This window comes from Melospiza melodia, unplaced genomic scaffold (genome assembly GCF_035770615.1).
Source record: "Melospiza melodia melodia isolate bMelMel2 unplaced genomic scaffold, bMelMel2.pri scaffold_37, whole genome shotgun sequence".
NCBI classification, from domain to species: domain Eukaryota; kingdom Metazoa; phylum Chordata; class Aves; order Passeriformes; family Passerellidae; genus Melospiza; species Melospiza melodia.
In genome coordinates, this window is record NW_026948690.1 from 5,794,829 (window position 1) to 5,812,440 (window position 17,612).

The following is a 17,612-nucleotide window of genomic DNA, read 5'->3' on the forward strand; positions in this document are numbered from 1 at the left end:
CTGCAATGCAAATGCATCAGGTGTATCTTCCATCCGCCCCATGGCATCATCCCCACTGGGCTGGGGACCAAAGGCAGAACTCTCAGGATGCACCTGCCCCCCGCCACTAGGGCGCAAGAGAGGCGGCAGAGATGGAAGCCTCTATCGGACAATCCCCAAAAAACCACCCCCCAACCCGCTGAGAATGCTGATCTTGAAAGCAGGCAGACGCACTGCCCCTGCCCCCAGCTGTCGCGCACCCCCCACTCCACGGAAGGGGAGACCAGCCACCAGGGCCACTGCAGGGGCAGTCCCAGGACAACCCGAAACACTCGGAGGGGGGGTCACGCTGGGTGTAGGAGCAGCCACAGACTGCTCCGAGGGTCCTGCGTGTTCGGCGCCGTCTCCAGTACCATCTGGAACAGGGACCGTCTCGGCTTGAGGCGGCGGGGCGGCTGGTGGAAGCGGTGGGGGGGCCGAAGGGGCTGGACAGAACAACTCCTCCGCTGAGCCGGAAGCTGGAGACGCATTGTCATCGCCTAGCAACTCAGCAGGCACAGGAACTGCGGTTTCTGCATTCTCAGACGCAGGCGGGGAAGCCGGTGAAGCCGCGGGCAGGACCGCTTGGAGAGGCAGAGACGGGATCGCCTGGAGTGGTGGCTGTGCCTGCGAGGCGGGTCTTGGAGGCGAATGTGGCGCTGGCAGGGGCGGGGAGGCCTCAGGGACCGGTACCACCCCCATCTCTGAACGGGGCAGGGTCCGAGAGGCTGGCTATGGCGGCGCCGCCTCCTCCCATCCCCCCAGCGAAGGAGAAGGGGGGGCAAAGGGAAAGTTTCATCTGCACACGCTCCAGAGAAAGAGTAAAAAAAACTTCTTTGTGCGGCGAAGTTTCAACCCCCCCTGCTGCGAAGCAGGGGGGGCTGGGAAGCCCCAACTCATCCCCCACCGGGTCTTCTCCCACTGGGGACGGGGGAAATGGGGCCTGCCCATAGCAGTTAGAAATCCATGGAAAAACAGCTGCTCTCCATTTCAAAACTGTGAAGAGCTTTCTAAATGCTGGGTAGACAGGAGGGAAAACGCACCCCTGACTCCAAACGAATCGGAAAATGGAGTCCATGCATTCCCACATGAAAACATCCAAGCCGTATAAGATATCAGTAAAGAACCCAAAAAGCTTTGCCCATCAAAAGAACTCATAGAGATCTGTTGCTGACAAAAAAATTCCATCTTCTCCATACCATTTTTGGCAGAGGGCAATAAGGATCTCCTCTGAAGGAGAGAAACGAACCACGTTCTCCAAGGGGTGTGTCCCCCATATAAACAGCCACAATTTTCTCACGGCTGAACCCTCAGGGATAGAAAAGCCAACAGTACCTTTTGAAAGAGTCCAGCTTGCTCTGGCCAGCTCCACGGTTATGCTGCTCTTGTCTACCATCTTTTCTGAAGGTTTTCCAGAAGAAGGTTCACTTGTGGTCAGCCTTGGCTGTGAACTCTGTCCAAATCAGGATCTTCAGTTCTTCAGCTCCTGGCTTGAATCCACTTCTGTGGTCACTTCAAAGCAACCATCACATGCTACACATACAGGATTTTACCCAGTGCAGCAATTTGCTCCTCTGGTCTTATTAAATTAATTTTTGCTCTGACACGAGGGGTCACCAAATATTACAGTGACCTGATGAGGTCTCCAGGGTGAGAGAAGGACGAGAATCTTGTTTCATGATTAGAAGACTGGATGTATTGATATATGATATATAATACATTATAACTATACTAAAAGGAATAAGGAGAGAAGTTGCAGAAGCTACTAACATAAGAATAGAATAGAAAAGAAAAAATCACAAAGTTCTGTGTCCAGCAGAAAGCAAGGACAAACTCTCCTGTAAGTGGTCAGCAAATCCAAACACTCACAGACGCCCAATCACCACTGCACCTGTTACATTCCACACCAGCCGATAACAATTGTTTACATTCTTCTTCTGGGGCCTCAGCTTCCCAGAAGTTGAACAAATCCCAAAGAAAGGATTTCTATGAAAAAATGTCTGTGACAAGCTTTGAGAATTGACACTCTGTTAAACCACTAAGGAAACTGTACACACCTCTGTGAAGACACATGTTAAAGATGAGAAAGCCTGGGAGGGTCTCTTTCCCTTCTGATTGGCAAAGAGGTAAGAAGGCTTACCCGGCCCCCGTCTCAGCCAGGCTGGGCCGGGAGGGTCCTGCCGTGGAGCCAGGCCCCTTCCCAGGGACCTCGCCAGGCCCCATTGGCTGCCGGGCAGGGCAGGGGAGGCCGAGGGGCCAAGGCCTGGCTGGGCCATGGCTGCAGTTGTGAACATCTGGGCACTGCTGAGCCCTGCCCCACCGCCAGCCCGAGCTGAGCCAGGATCCACCGGGCCCCAGGAGCAGCCCCGGGCCGGGCCGGCTTGGCCAAGATTCTGCCACCGTTAAGGTTCACCCTCAAGCCCTGGGCAAGGAGAGGAGAAGCCATCAGTTCCCAGCTGTTCTGCTGCTGTGTTCTGGCCTGGCTGCTGAGATCCTGGCCTTCCCCACAGCGCGGCCCATCCTGACACAGCCTCAGCACAGCCACTGCAGAAGCCTCCATCATAAAACAGCTCCGGCCGCAAGCACTGAGCCTGGCCGGGGTCACAGAACCATCTGCAGGCCCCCGGTGAGATATGAACTCTTTCAGTGCTTCCATCCTACCTCGAGTGAGAGAAAAGGACAAAGTGCAGGCACATAGAGGAGCAACATGAAGACACCGAGATCAGCAAAGAGGAAGTTGAGTCCCTGATGTGAGGGATGAGGAGATGCCTTGATCTTGGGGCTGAAATCCTCTTGTAAAGCTGCGGAGAAGGGTGTAATTGATACATCAGACTCCCTTTTCCCCTATAACTCATTGAAAATCATGGGCAGATGACTTGTTCAGCAAAGGCCTCCATGCTAAAGTAAGCAAATATTGAAGTAGTTGAAGTAGCTGTGATCACATGAGAAATTACAACATTGAAAAAGGGAAGAGTGATGAGAACCTGTGCCTTCATGGTGAGAAGAAGATCTCTGTTCTCAGAGATAAAGATGATTTCAGAATAGATGAGGAGAACCTTTGCTCTTAAATGGCTCATCTTTAAACTAAGACCCCATAAGTTGACATGGCCCATAAACACAACTGTAAAAGAGCTGTGAAAAACTGGGAGGGACGTCACAATCACAGATTTCCCAGGCAGCTGCTATTCATGGAAATTGAGAGCCACAAGAGAAGTGTTTCTTCTGGAGAAGTCTCCATAGCATTAAAGAGAGACTCCTCTCCCTAAGTGAACTGAAGAAAGACTATTGTAGAGGTGGTAAACTGGCAGAAAATTCTAGGTTTTTTCTCTTTACATTGTCAGTAAGAAATAAAAAGTTGTAGGGAGAGGAGAAGTGTTCTGAATTCTTATTAGTCTTAGTTACTATTGACAAACTTTTCTTTATACCCTTTTAAAGCTTTGAGCCTACTTTGCCTTTCTCTTAATCCTATCTCACAGCAGGAAATGAGTAAATCTATTCCAGTGAGTGCACTCGTAATTACCCAACCACGCCACACTAATTGATGCTTTGGCCAAGAAATCTCAAACTGGTGAACCAAAACCACTCAAGAAACCTTACTGATGAACTGCATGAGAGCAGAAGGAATTCAAGGCAGAGCCATGGTTTGTCAGGACTTGCGTGATCCTAATGAGCCCCGTGGGGCATTTGGAACTGAGCCCTTGAACCTCAGGGCCTGAGAGGAGAATACACAAACCTTTCCAGGAGGAAAAGGCAGAGGAAACACCCAAAGTGTCTCCAGGCATTCATGGCTCCCAGTGAGGTCCCTCTCCAACACAGGCTACTCATGGACTCCTTGGAGGAGAGAATTGGTGGCCAGGATGGCACAGAAACCTTTCAGACACTCAGTGTGGAAAGGAAAATCCAAAGCACCTTAAAAACCTTGAGTATCTCAAGGCATTAATGAGTCCCATTGAGCCTCAGTACAAAGCTCTCCAGGGACACATTAACGCAGATAATTGGGGCCATGATTGCACAAACCTCTCCCAGAGTCTGTATCCAAAGGGAAACACCAAGTACCTTAAAAGAACTGAAGTACCTTGAAGCATTAATGAGCCCCACTGAGGGTTGTTACTGAGAAAGCCTCTCCAGGGAATAATTACTGCAGATAATTGGAGGCCATGATTGCACAAACCTCCCAGAGACTCCAAGGCAAAAGCCAAACCCAAAGTCCTTTCAAAAACCTGCAGTACCTGCAGGGAGCATTCAGGAGCCCCCAGGGCCATTGCTGAGCAAGGCTCCCCAGGGACTCCTTCCAGCAGATCCTTGAGGCCACTGGGATGTGGGCTAGGGGGGGATGCTGAGGGCAGGACAAGGGGCTGACAGTGCCCAGCCTGGCTGGGGCTGTGCCAGGAGGCCCCAGTGCCTCAGCACAAGGTGTCTCCTCACAGCCCTTGGTGGCACAGACCCTGCTGTGCCCCAGGGCACCAAGACTTGGCTTCTCTTTGTCCCCACCTGTCATCACTGCCTCCAGTTCTCTGCTCTGCCTGGAGCCTGGGGACACTTTCTCTCTCATGTCCCTGACAGGGATCTCTTCAAAATACAAGAAACTTCAGTGTTTCAATAGAACTGAGTTCTTGAGGGTTTTGTGACATCACTGAGTGGGTGGTGACATCACAGAGCTGGCTGTGACATCGCAGAGTAGGGTGTGAGGCTATAGAGCAGAGTCTGCCATCATGGATTGTAGCTCTGTGGCATCAGAGAGTGGTTGTGACATCACGTGTTGGCTGTGTAACATCATAGAGCAGGCTGTGACATCACAGAACAGATTGTGACATCACAGGGTAACTTTGTGACATCACTCTTGTGTGACATCACAGCACTGCTGTATGACATCACAAGGTGACATAAAGTTGGTTTTGTGATATCACAGGGGGCTGTGTGACATCACAGCAATGGCTCTGTGACATCACATGGGCTGTGTGATATCACAGGGGCTGTGTGACATCACAGAGATGGCTGTGTGCCATCACATGGGCTGTGTGACCTCACAGGGGGCAGTGTGACCTCAAAGGGGGCAGTGTGACATCACAGGAGGCTGTGTGACATCACAGGGGCTGTGTGACATCACAGGGGGCTGTGTGAGGTCACTGGGGAGGTCACTCTGCCCCAGCCCCCCTCACAGTTCCCCCCAGAGCAGTCCAACGCTGCTCGTGCACAGCGAGGTCCCCTGTCCCCCCAGGTTCCCCAGCCCCGGCGCTGCAGCCTCCCCCAGAGGATGTTCCACGAGATCGACCCCAGAGCCTGACACAGAGACGCAGGGCCGGGGCCCTGGGGGTGGCACAGGGGTCAGGGACGCCCCGGCAGCGTCCCCGTGTTCCCCAGGGCCAGAGCCTGGGCCAGGGCTCCTTCACACTGCTACCAACGAGGCCTTGAGAGTGCTGAAAAATCCCCAGCAAGGGAGCAGCAAAAACCAGATTGAATATTAAGGGACAGCAGTACAAAGTTCCTTGCCAAGACTCACTCTGCTCCTGACTGGACACTTCAGACACTCCAAGGAAACAAAGCAACAACAAAACCAAATCCAGGCAACCAAACCAGAAATGAACCGAGAACTGTCCCTGTGTGTGTGTGTGAGAAAACGACAGTGAGGGCAAGGATAAAAGGAATACAGCCCAAAAGGTTAACAGAGCTCAAACTAAATAGGACTTAACTGATACCTTAACCTTAACTGATACCTTCAACTTCACAACTTAGAAAAGAACAGAGCTTAACAGTATTTAACCTAACTTATAACCTATGACTTAGCAATTTAACAGAGGAATAACACTTAACTATATTCAACTTAACTTATATTCAACATAAAAACTTAGCAAAAGAAGAACTCTTAGCAGCATTTAACTTAGCTTAAACCTTGTGACTTAACCTCACTTACAGGCCTGACTGACTCAGCTATCCAAGGCTCTCAAACCCCTCAGAGAGCAGCATTTCTGCCACATTTCCCCAGCACAGGCACTCCTGTGTGCACACAGACACAAAGAGTCAGTGCAAGGCACCTGTGAGAAATTCCCCTGAGACCAGGGAATGCTCACTGTGGATCCTTTGGCATCTCCCCAGTGGGTGAAGGGTTGAGTCTGGAGGAGTGGGGGGCTCGGCCCAGGCTCCGTCGTTGTTCAGGATCCCCGAGTGCAGCAAACGGGAGAGTTCCCGGCTGGGAGAGGCCCCACTCAGAGGGAGTCGCTGGCCCAGGAGAGCTCCAAGGGCTCCTTTTGGAGCGCTGTTTGCAGGGCCCCAAGAGAGGAGCTTCAGTCCCAGCAATAGTTCATCCCGGCCGCACTTGGCACCAACAGCTTTCTTTGGCAGTGTGAGAAGAGGGATGTTGTGCCACTGAGGGAACAAAAACAGTTCCCAGGGCTGCTCCTACAGAAAGCAGGAGCTGGTTGGGCAGCAGCAGTGCCTGGAGCAGACAGTGTTTGTGATGAGCTGCAGAGGACCGTGGAGACCATTGTGACATTTGGGGTGTCATAGAACCAAGGGACCATTGTGACACTGTGAGACCCCCTGGAGCCAAAGGTCATTGTGACATTGCAAGGCCTCATGGAACCATGGCGAGACTGTTAAGACACTTCACAGCCTCATGGAACCAAGGGGCCTTTGTGACACTGTGGGGCACCGTGGAATCATGGAGACCAATTTAACACTGAGGGACCTCATGGAATCACAGAGTTTATTGTGACACTGTGAGGCCCCATGGAGTAAGCAAAGCATTGTGACACTGCAGGGCCTCATGGAATCAGTGAGTGCATTGTGACACTGTGGAGCCAAAGGAGATCATTGTAACACTGCAAACCTGCAGGGTCCAAAGGTCCGTTGTGACATTGCAGGCCTCATGTAACAGAGGAGCTGTAAGACACTGTGGGGCCTGGGGCACAACAGTGACACTGTGACACTGCAAGGCCTCGTGGAACCAAGGTGTCATTATGACACTATAGGGCACCATAAAACTAAGGGAACATGGAACAGGTCTGGCTGGTTGGGCCTCCTGGGCACCCTTACTGGTCCAGCTGACCATGGCATGTTGAGGGTCTCTTCTCCTCTGCTGCTGAAACACTGGGGCTCTGTGCTTTCCTTCCTATGGAAAAGATCTGTCCTTGTCCTCCAGGCACCCATGGACAGAATTGGGATTTCACCACCAAATTTCCTTATATCCAGGCATTGTTCCCATAGCAATATTGCCAGGACAAGTCTGTCTGGCAGTGGTTTCACAGGGGTCACCTCTCATCTGTCCCCAAAACTCTGGTGAAGGCTTTGTGCTTTCCTTCATATGGAAACAAACTGTTCTGCTTCTCCAGGTGCCCATAGCCAAATTTGGGTTCCACCTCCAACATTGCCTATTGTGACAAACTGGAGGAGATGGTTGGCTCAAAATATTTTGTGTGGGGGAAGAAGGGGGAGGTCCAGCCTTGCTCGGCCCGGGTACCCCAGCACTGCCCTGCCCTGGAACCCCAATCCCCCCAGAGCCTCTATCCCAGCCCAGCAGTGTCTGCCAGTCCCCGGCACAGCACAGGCAATGCTCCACAGCCACCTCTGCAGCCCCAGCCCAGCTCCTGAGGGACCAAATGAGCCCAAGTTCCACCTGGGGGAAGGGCCCAGGAAGACCAAGGGGTATTTAAGGCTGACCACAAGGCAAGCACACATCTTGACTCTGCCTCCTCTTGGAATTTCCATCTGAATACTGCTGGAATGCAGGAGTTGGTAGTTTGGTAGGATCTGGTAGTGTGTGCTTCTCTGTATCTTTTTTGTCTTTCTTGCTTTCTATGTCTTTTTCTTCAGTTTCTGTGCTCCTGCAAATTTTGATTAACTTAAAATTGAACAGACTTAGAGTTTGTGAGGTTGAATGGGCCAAGTCAAGACTTTGAGAAGTGTTTTTTGTTGACTGAATGTCTGTCATAGTTTGACATGAGAAGGATTTTAAAAAGTAACACAAAACTTTTAGTGTAACTGACAATCTGTTAAACCACTAAGATACTGAACACGCCTCTGTGAAACACATATGTTAAAGATGAAAAAGCCCTGGAACCTCCTCTTTCTTTTCCAGTCAACAAAGAAGCAGTGGGCCCTGGCCCTGGCCCCCATCTCAACCAAACCAAACCAAACCAAACCAAACCAAACCAAACCAAACCAAACCAAACCAAACCAAACCAAACCAAACCAAACCAAACCAAACCAAACTAAACCAAACCAAACCAAACCAAACTAAACCAAACCAAGCCAAGCAACCCTGCCATGGGCTGAGCCCCTTCCCCCCTCCCCAGGCTGCCCCTCGCCATCGGCCCCATTCTAACCAAACCAAACCCAAAATACTTCGAAACAGGAAAACAAGAGAGGCTACAAACCCCTAACCAGAACAAAGCCAGCCACAGCTATTAAAATCTTATCATCAAGTCGTTGTCCCCCCACTCCCAACACAACTCAAACCAAAAACCCCTACAACCTATAACTCATAAAAAATAACCCTACAACCAAAATTAAACACAAAAAACCCCAAAACCTACCATAAAACCAATCCTAACACAACCCAAAACCAACTCCCACCACAAGTTACTGGCAGGTCAGGTGTTAATCCTTTCAATACATCAATCCTCCATTGAGTAAAAGAAAAAACAAAATGCAAACATATTAAAAAACACTCATCAAAGTCAGTAAAAAAGAAATGCAATCCCAAATTTAAAAAAAAGAAGAAAAAATACCTTCTTGTTAAATCTTAAATCCTCCTACAAACTATGAAAAACCCCTCTTTTTTATAGCATATAAAATTATAAAAAATAATATTCAAATTAATATCAAACAAAAACCTACATAGTAAAATAAACAAATGTTAAAATTACTGTAATTTCATTAAAAGTTTAAAAAGTAAAAGAAAAAAAACATAATCCAATATCCTCAAGAGAAGAACTCTATTCGGGAAGATAAAAATAATTTTAAAAGTAAATAATAAAACCTTTTACCTTCAAACAACTCATCTTTAAACAATACCTCATAAGTCAGCAAGGCCGATCAACAAGCAGTAAAATGGCTTGTAGCAATAAAAGGAACTTCACAATACCCAAGTTCCCTAGACAACTGTATTCATGACAAAATTAAGAACCACCAAAAACCTAGTTTTTCCTCCTGTAATAAAACTCCTTAAGTTTAACACAAAAAACTTCTCTCCCAAAGTAAACTAAAAAAAAAGATTATTCTGGAAATAGTTAACTATCTAGAAATTTTAAATTTAGTTACTTCACATTGTCAGAAAAAGTTGAAAGAAAAAATAGTGTACTAAAGAGTTTATTTTAATTCTTGCTACTTTCTTCTTTTTAAATTTATTTTTAATAAAATTTTCTTTATACCCTTTTAAAATTTTAAGCCTACTTTCCCTTTCTTGTAATACTATCTCACAATAAAATAAATACAGAAATAATTAATCGACACTAAAACCCACAATACTCATCAATACATTAATTAAGAAATTTCAAGATTAGAAAAATTTTAAATTAACAAACCAAAACCAATACAATATTGTAATAAACATTTTGCCAAAATTTCTCTGATTTTATAAAGTTGCCAGTAAAGGCTGTTTGGTTGTTCTGAGTGTCTGAGAACCTCTTGTTATTTTCCAGGGAGTCCAACTCAGAGGACACATGCAATTGTAATTCCTTTTAAATCTCTCTTCAAGAGAGGTGTTTGGGGAATGGGAGTCAGGGCTTGTGTGTCCTGCTTGGCACAGCCCAGGCAGGGCTTTCCCAGCCACATTCCACACTCCATTTCCCAGCTGGAGCCCCTGGTGCCTCTGAGTTGTGCTGCCCCAGCCCCAGGGACGCTCTCCTTGTCTGCCCATTCCCCCACGGTCTCTGGGCAGGGATGGCCTCAGTGGGGGCTGCTGACATCCTCAGCAACTTGGAGGCTGCTGCTGAATTTCACTGCTCCAGGGGCTTGTTCAGCCTTCAGCTCTTCAGTGCAGCAATTCAGTGGTCCGGGGCTCATTAACATTCAGAACACCTGAACAAGCCAAGCCTCTGGGAACAATTTGATTGTAATTTTCAAATCTTTTGTGGTTAATTAGACAAATTCCAGCAGTGTATTCAAGCTGAATATATTCTTTTTTAAAAAGAGAGTGAGAAAAGATTTCTTAGGTCAAATTTAGGGTTTTTTTCCCTGTCAATTTATTGATATGTGCAATATCCAGCTGACACAGAATCCAAGTACCTCCTCATGCAGTTTGAATAGATATGAAAATCAAGACCCTTCATGGCTGACAATCAATCAGACTCTGTCCCTACCCCCACCCCACCATTTCCCCCATCCAAGCCCTGGCACTCAGAGCAGCCTTGTGCAAATCTGAGCTCCCTCCAGCCCAGGTTGCACCTGCAGCTTTCAGCTCCTTGGCTCCAACTCCCACCTGCTTTCCTTGGAGAAGGAGCTGCCTGAGACACAGAGGGCTGTTCATTTATTGTCAGTCAGCAAAGAAAAGGGAAGGCACAGCTCCATCAAATGCAAAAGTCATTCCTCTGCTGGATAATAAATCCACTTTCTACAGCAGACAGCCTGAGAGCAATGGAAAACACTTTCTGTGTCCAGCGCAGATCCCAAAGTCCCCCCAAACCCTCCCTGCCCCAATTCTGCCCAGATTTGCTCTTTGCACACATGAGTCACACACTGAAGTCAGGAGCTCCCTCCATTCCCAGAGGGAGGGAAAGAGAGAAAGGGGATGAAGAGCTCTCCTGTGCAGAGCCAAGGTCCAAGTGCAGCCCCTGCAGTGGGAGCCACAACTCATCGGGTTTGTGTCCTTTGGGCTCAGGGACTGGAGACACTCACAGGCACAGAAAGGTTTCTTGCCAACAAACAGAACCTGATCATTTGAACAGTTTAATAACCATCACAGATCTTCCCTCAGCTCTCTGTGATATCCCAGCAGCATCTGACATGTCCACCATCCCCCAAGGACCTCCATACAGGAAGAGTTTTAGACAGAGACAAAAGAAAACCTAATTCTAGGATAGATATAAATATAATTGCGGTGTTGAGTAATGTGCTATATATTTCTATTTTAGAAATATTGAGGATAATCCGGCAGTTCAAAGCATGAAGCCAGTCAGTTGAGAGGCACTTGAACGACCAGAAAGCATATGGATGAGGAGATCTGGGAGAAATGGAAGGGAAATAGATCCAGCTGGTCGAATGAAGAGATGTCCTTTGACATGACCACAGACCCAGGAGGCCTGGAAACATCTGAAGGAAGAGGCACATGAAATATTAGACTGAATGTTGATGGCAAAGGTCAGGGGAAGATCAGTATTTCTTCTCCTCTCATCACTAAAAGGATCCAGTAGATCCAGGAAATTCCTGTTCCTGGTGGGAAAACTTTGCCATTCCTTAAAATACTCAAATGACCCAGATAATAAAAATGTGCATGTATATTATGAAACCAACTAGTCTTAAAACCTGTGCCCCTTTCCAGGCAGGTATCAGCTATGGGCCCACGAACAGGCAGTGCCACTTATGCCCTGAGGTGCCCAGCTGGGACTGGATCTCTCCGAGAGCAACTGAGGGACAGCAGAGCACCTTGCAAGCTGCAGGTCCCTGCAGGGCTCCTGTCCCATCAACATCTTCTCTACTCCAGTCTGGAACAGGGCCCAGCATGGTGCTGGGATCATCAGAGAGCTGAGGTGTGTGCTGGAATTCAATGCCCTCCCCATCCCACAGCAGCCCTGCATTTCCCTCCTGCAGTCTTGGTCTCCAGCACAGCCATGGAGGCTCTTTGGGCTCTGGACTGTTGCTGCAGCCCCCAAGGGCAGCTGAGCTCTGCTTTTGGCACAGTCAGGCCTGGCCAGCGCAGGCCACGCTCAGCAATTGCTTGTGTGTGCCTGGCCTTGCTGTCAGCCTCGGCAGCGGCTGCGTGGCCCCTTTGTGGCCCTGTGCTGGCCCAGCCATGGTGGCCCAGCCCCTGTGCAGGCCCAGCCCAGGCCAGGAGCATTGCAGCTGGGAACGGGCCCTGTGCCGTGGTGCCCACAGCAGCCTTGGGGCTCTGTGTCCCATGGCCTCCCTGCTGGGCAGCCTCTGCCAGCTCCTGCAGAGCCCGTGGCACCTGTGGGGCTGCACAGACAGCCCTGCCCCGGGCTCTGCCAGCCTCTGGGCCAGCAGAGAGGCAGCCAGGGCTGGCCATGGCTGGGAACAGGCCCTGACCCCCGCAGGAGGATGAAGCTGGGCCACAGCCAAACTCAGCCCAGGCCAAAGCTGAGCTCAGCAACCAGGGCTGCCAAGGGCTGGGCACAGAGGCTGGCACTGACAAATGTCCTGGGCCCCCTCCCTGCTCTGTCCATGCCACCAAGGGCACAGAGCAGCCTCCTCTCTGGGCCACTTGCCTGCTTGCAATGCCTTGCACAGGTGCTGGCCCTGCCCCACAAGGCCTGGCCTGAGTCCTGCCCCTGCACGCTCAGCCAGGCTGAGATGGACACTGATGGTTTCTGGGCCAGGCTCTCTGAGCCCAGCCCAACTCCCTGCAAGGTCTGCCAGCTGCCCTGAGCTCTGGGCAGCACCAAGGGCCTCTCCCCAGCCCAGCCCAGCCCAGCCAGCTCTGGCCCCACAGCTGTGCTCAGGCCAGGCTGCTCTGGGCACTGCCCCATGGCCTCAGCCCCTAGCAAGGGCACAGCAGCAGCTGCAGCTGCCACAGGACTCAGCCCCAGCCATGGGGGAAGGTGCTGGGCCAAGGCCAAAGGAGGCTCCCTGGCTGCCCTGCTCCCCTCGGGCTGAGGTGCTGAGAGCTCTGCAGCCCCTGCTGCCATCCCATCTGCCCGGGGCAGCAAAAGAGCCGTGGCCTTGGGGCCCTCAAGAGCTGCTCCTGCTCCAGGCCCAGGGCCCATGCCAGAGCTGGGGCAGCCACAAAGCTGTGCCCATTTCTGTTCATTGCTGCTCTGATGGGGATGGATCCTCAGCCACTTGGATTTTACTCCTCCAGAGGCTTCTTCTTTCTTCAGCACGTCATTTCAGGAATTCAGTGAGAAAAGCTCATAAACATTTGCTCAAAACACTAGAACAATACAAGCCCCACAGAAAAATCAAAGTTTTCAATATTTCTGTTGTTAATTCACAAGTGTATTAAAAGTGAAACTGCTATATTGAAAAAAAAAAAAAAAACAAAAACAAAAACAGAACTGTTTTGTCCTGTTTTCTTTTACTATTTATGGATTGATATCAGCAATGTCCAGTTGGTATTAACTCCCAGAACCTTCTAATGCATCCTGAACATATATGAAAATCAAGACCCTTCATGGTTGACAGTCATACAGATCTTTTCCACACCTCCTCCCCACCATTTCCATCATCCCATGCCTGTAACTCCTATGGATCAGGAATGGTGTGGCCAGCAGGAGCAGGGCAGGGATTCTTCCCCTGTGCTCAGCACTGCTTGGGCAGCTCCTTAAATGCTGTGTCCAGTTCTGGCCCCCAATTTAGGAAGGACATGGAGGGGCTGGAGCATGTCCAGAGAAGGGCAACAAGGCTGATGACGGATGTGGAACACAAGAGCTTTGAGGAGTGGCTGAGGGAGCTGGGGTTCTTTATCCTGGAAAAGAGGAGGCCCAGGGGCGACAAGGCAGTGTCGGGGCACAGGTTGGACATGATGACCTCCAAGGTCTTTTCCAACCTTGCTGACTCTGGGATTCTCTGAAACCACCCTTGGAGCAGTTCAGGATGAGCCCTGGGCCTCCTCTTGAGAAGCTCCAGGAGCCCAGGTCCCTCAGCTTCTCCTGCCAGCCACAAAGCCCATCCTGTCAGTCCAGCAGAGCCTCTGCAGCTCCTCCTCATTGCCCAGAACAGGGAGCCCCAGAGCCAGACACAGCAGCTCTGATGTGCCCCCCTGGCCTGGGGTGCCTCTGGCATGGGAGCAGCACCAGGCACTGCAGGAGCCTGCAGACAATTCCTGCAGCACTTGTAGGATGATCCTGCTGCCCAAGGGACGTTCCCATGGTGCCAAGTCAGGAACTGCAATGGGGAGTGGGGCCAGAGAGGAAAGGGAAAACAGGGATGGCAGTAGGAAGAAATTTGTATCAGGAAGAGTAAAGAAAGCAAAGGTGAAGCCAAGGAAATGCTCAGGGCAGTTTGGGGCTGGCGGCCAGGCAGCCCCGGCTCTGAGAAACAGCGTCTGCAGTGGGACAGGAAACTCCCAGCTGATGGGAACAAACTTTCTGGGTGAGTGTAGAGGCCAGGACAAAGCTGAGTGGTTTCCCTGGTGTCCCCCAGCCCTTGCTGGCCCCAGGGGCTGATGGCATTTGTGCTCTCTCAGGTTCATGTCCCCACAGCAACAGCATGGGGGTGCTCCCCCTGCTCTGTGCAATGCAAACAGGGGCTGCTGAGCCAGTGCTGCTGTGTCTGTGCCTGCAAGGATGGGGCACCTGTGTGAGCTGGGGGAGAGGCCAGGGCTGCAGAGGGGGGATGTTGTTGGCAGCTCCATCAGGACACTCTGGGACACTGCCCTGGGCTGTCCAGCGCACTGGGGATGGATCAGCCCCTGCTCTGCTGCTCCTTCCCATATGCCCCAGGGCCCTTGCATAATCCCAGTCATGCTGTTTGCCCCCAGCCTGCCCATGGCCAGACTGGGGCTGCTCACGGGGGTTTTCTGTGCTGAGCATTGCCTGGCCATGTTCTTGAGAGAGCCTGGGCAAGGAGCCTGGAGCCCCCAGGCCCTGGGCTGAGGCGTCCGCGCTGCCCCAGCAGTGCCCATGGCCTGTCCCTGCTGCAGCCCCGGCACTGCCACCCCCAGGGCTGTGCCTGGCCCCGAGAGCACTCAGGCCCTGCAGCAACACCAGGGCCACCAGGGCAGTGGGGAAGGGCCACGGCAACAGCACTGGCAACACCAAGTGCTGCTGCTGCTGGGCACAGCTGCTGGACCAGCACTGATCTGCCCCCAGCTCTGCACACAGACATTGCTGCTGCAGCTCCAGAGAAGGCAACAAAAGGGCATTTCTGCAGAAAACCCTGCTGGGAGATCCTTTAGTTCCTTTAAAGCCACAGAGAGTGCAGCCCCTCATTGACACAGTTTTGGTTACAGTGAAGGAATAGAGAAACAAAATGAGAAATGGTATAAAAATTGGCATTTCTTTGTAGACAATATGAAAAAATTAAAAGAAAGAAACAGAACCTCCAGAAGGAAACCAACAAGAAGTATCAAAGATTAGTTTTATTACAAGCACTTTGCATAAATTAGCCAGCAGTTTAATGTTCCTGAAACCATCCAGTCATCAGTCTCCACACTGCAGCCTTGAGCTCCTTGTTCCTCAGGCTGTAGATGAGAGGGTTCAGGACTGGAGGCACCACTGAGTACAGAACTGAGAGGGCCACATCCAGGGATGGGGAGGAGATGGAGGGGGGCTTCAGTTAGGCAAATGTGGCTGTGCTGATGAACAGGGAGACCACAGCCAGGTGAGGGAGGCAGGTGGAAAAGGCTTTGTGCTGTCCCTGCTCAGATGGGATCCTCAGCACGGCCATGAAGATCTGCACATAGGAGAAAACCATGAACACAAAACAGCCAAAACTTAAACAGACACCAACAGCAAGAAGTCCCAGTTCCCTGAGGTTTGAGTGTGAGCAGGAGAGCTTGAGGATCTGTGGGATTTCACAGAAGAACTGGCCCAGGGCATTGCCATGGCACAGGGGCAGGGAAAATGTATTGGCCGTGTGCAGCAGTGAATAGAGAAAGCCACTGGCCCAGGCAGCTGCTGCCATGTGGGCACAAGCTCTGCTGCCCAGGAGGGTCCCATAGTGCAGGGGTTTGCAGATGGACACGTAGCGGTCGTAGCACATGATGGTCAGGAGGAAATACTCTGCTCCAATGAAGAACAGAAAGAAAAAGAGCTGTGTAGCACATCCAGTGTAGGAGATGTTCCTGGTGTCCCAGAGGGAATTGTGCATGGCTTTGGGGACAGTGGTGAAGATGGAGCCCAGGTCGGTTAGGGCCAGGTTGAGCAGGAAGAAGAACATGGGCATGTGCAGGTGGTGGCCGCAGGCTACGGCGCTGATGATGAGGCCGATGCCCAGGAGGGCAGCCAGGGAGATGCCCAGCAAGAGGCAGAAGTGCAGGAGCTGCAGCTGCCGCGTGTCTGCAAATGCCAGCAGGAGGAAATGCCTGATGCAGCTGCTGTTGGACATTTGCTGTGCCTTGGCATGGGGATCTGTAAGAAAAGTAATCATGGAATACTTGGGTTTGGAGAGGACTTAAAATATCCTAGCATAGCCTGGGGGAACTTTCCCCCCTCTGCCTGCCCAGCACTCTGCTGCCTGGAGCTGTCCCTTCCAGCAGCTGCTTCCCTGTGCCCAGGGCTGGGCCCTGCCAGTGCTGCCAGAGCCCAGCCCAGCCCTGGGGGCTCAGCTCTGCCCTGCAGACCCCTCCCAGCTCTGGCATTGCCAAGGGGCAGGTCTGGCTCTGCAGGCTCTGATGGCAAAGTAATATCAACCCTGAGGAGGCTGGAAAAGGAACACTGATGCTGCCTGTGAGGGGGCCTCTGCTGATCTTTGTAACAGCCCAGTTTATTCACATCTAAGAGAATTTTTTTGTTTATTTTTCTCAGCCTTAACAGAGAGATGAATATCTGTGGGCTGTTTCTCACCCAGGCAACCCAGAGCATTAGATTCAAAAAGCAGGTTTTCCCCTTTATGCAACCCCTGCCTTGCTCTGCTCCCTGTATAATCTACTTGGAAATGTCATGCAGTTAAATGCCATGCTGGGAGCAGTCCTGAACAATGCAGCATCATCACCCCACACAAGGAGAACACTTCCAAGCCTGACCAGCTGTCGCCTCCCACCCAGATATTGTCCCCCAGCGCTGGGAGCAGCTGCCAGGGCTGGCTGAGAGCTGTCCCTGGCAGGCAGCAGAGTCCCTGCCCCAGCACAGCGCCCTGGGCTGCAGGACCCTGCTCTGCAGGACCTGGGCACCCCTGGCTGCTCTGCACAAGAGACAATCAGAGAATGTACTCACAGGGTCTGCAGGCATTGGGATGTTCCAGCTCGATGTTCCAGCTTTAGGAGATCATTCCAGGAGCTGCAGCTGCATTGTCCTGCAGCCAGAGGTTCCTGTGCCAAGGGCTTGCAGTGATTGTGCCCCAGGCACTTCTCAGCACCTTCCCAGCCCTGACTGATTGAAGCTCTCCGTGGCTCTGTGCTATGCCCAGGGTGGCTGCAGGCAGTGCCCTAGCCCATCTGGGCTGGCAGAAGAGCTGCTCATCAAGAGAAATGTGCTTTTGAAGCTCTTCTTCATTACCAGGAGCTGCCTTTGTGCCAGGAGCCCAGCCCAGCTCAGCAGCACAGACACAGCACAAGGACTTTAATGGGCCTCTGGAGCTTCGTGCTGAGGCCCTGACCATCAGTCCCTGAGAGGGAGCTGAATAAACCTCTCCAGAACTCCCAAGTCAGAATCCAACTCCAAAGTTTCTTGGACTTTTAATGGGTCCCACTGAAGAGCACAAATGAGAAAATGTCCCCAGGCCCCAGGCAGAGCAGAGAACTGGAGGCAGTGATGACAGTTGGGGACAAAGAGAAGCCAAGTCTTGGTGCCCTGAGGCAAAGCAGGGTCTGTGCCACCAAG

At 51.2% G+C, this 17,612-nt stretch overlaps 1 pseudogene; it reads right to left on the reverse strand.

The window, feature by feature from the left end:
- Window positions 1–323: 323 nt before the first annotated feature.
- LOC134434475 (olfactory receptor 14J1-like) lies at window positions 324–15,798 on the reverse strand (annotated as a pseudogene).
- Between the last annotated feature and the right edge of the window lie 1,814 nt (window positions 15,799–17,612).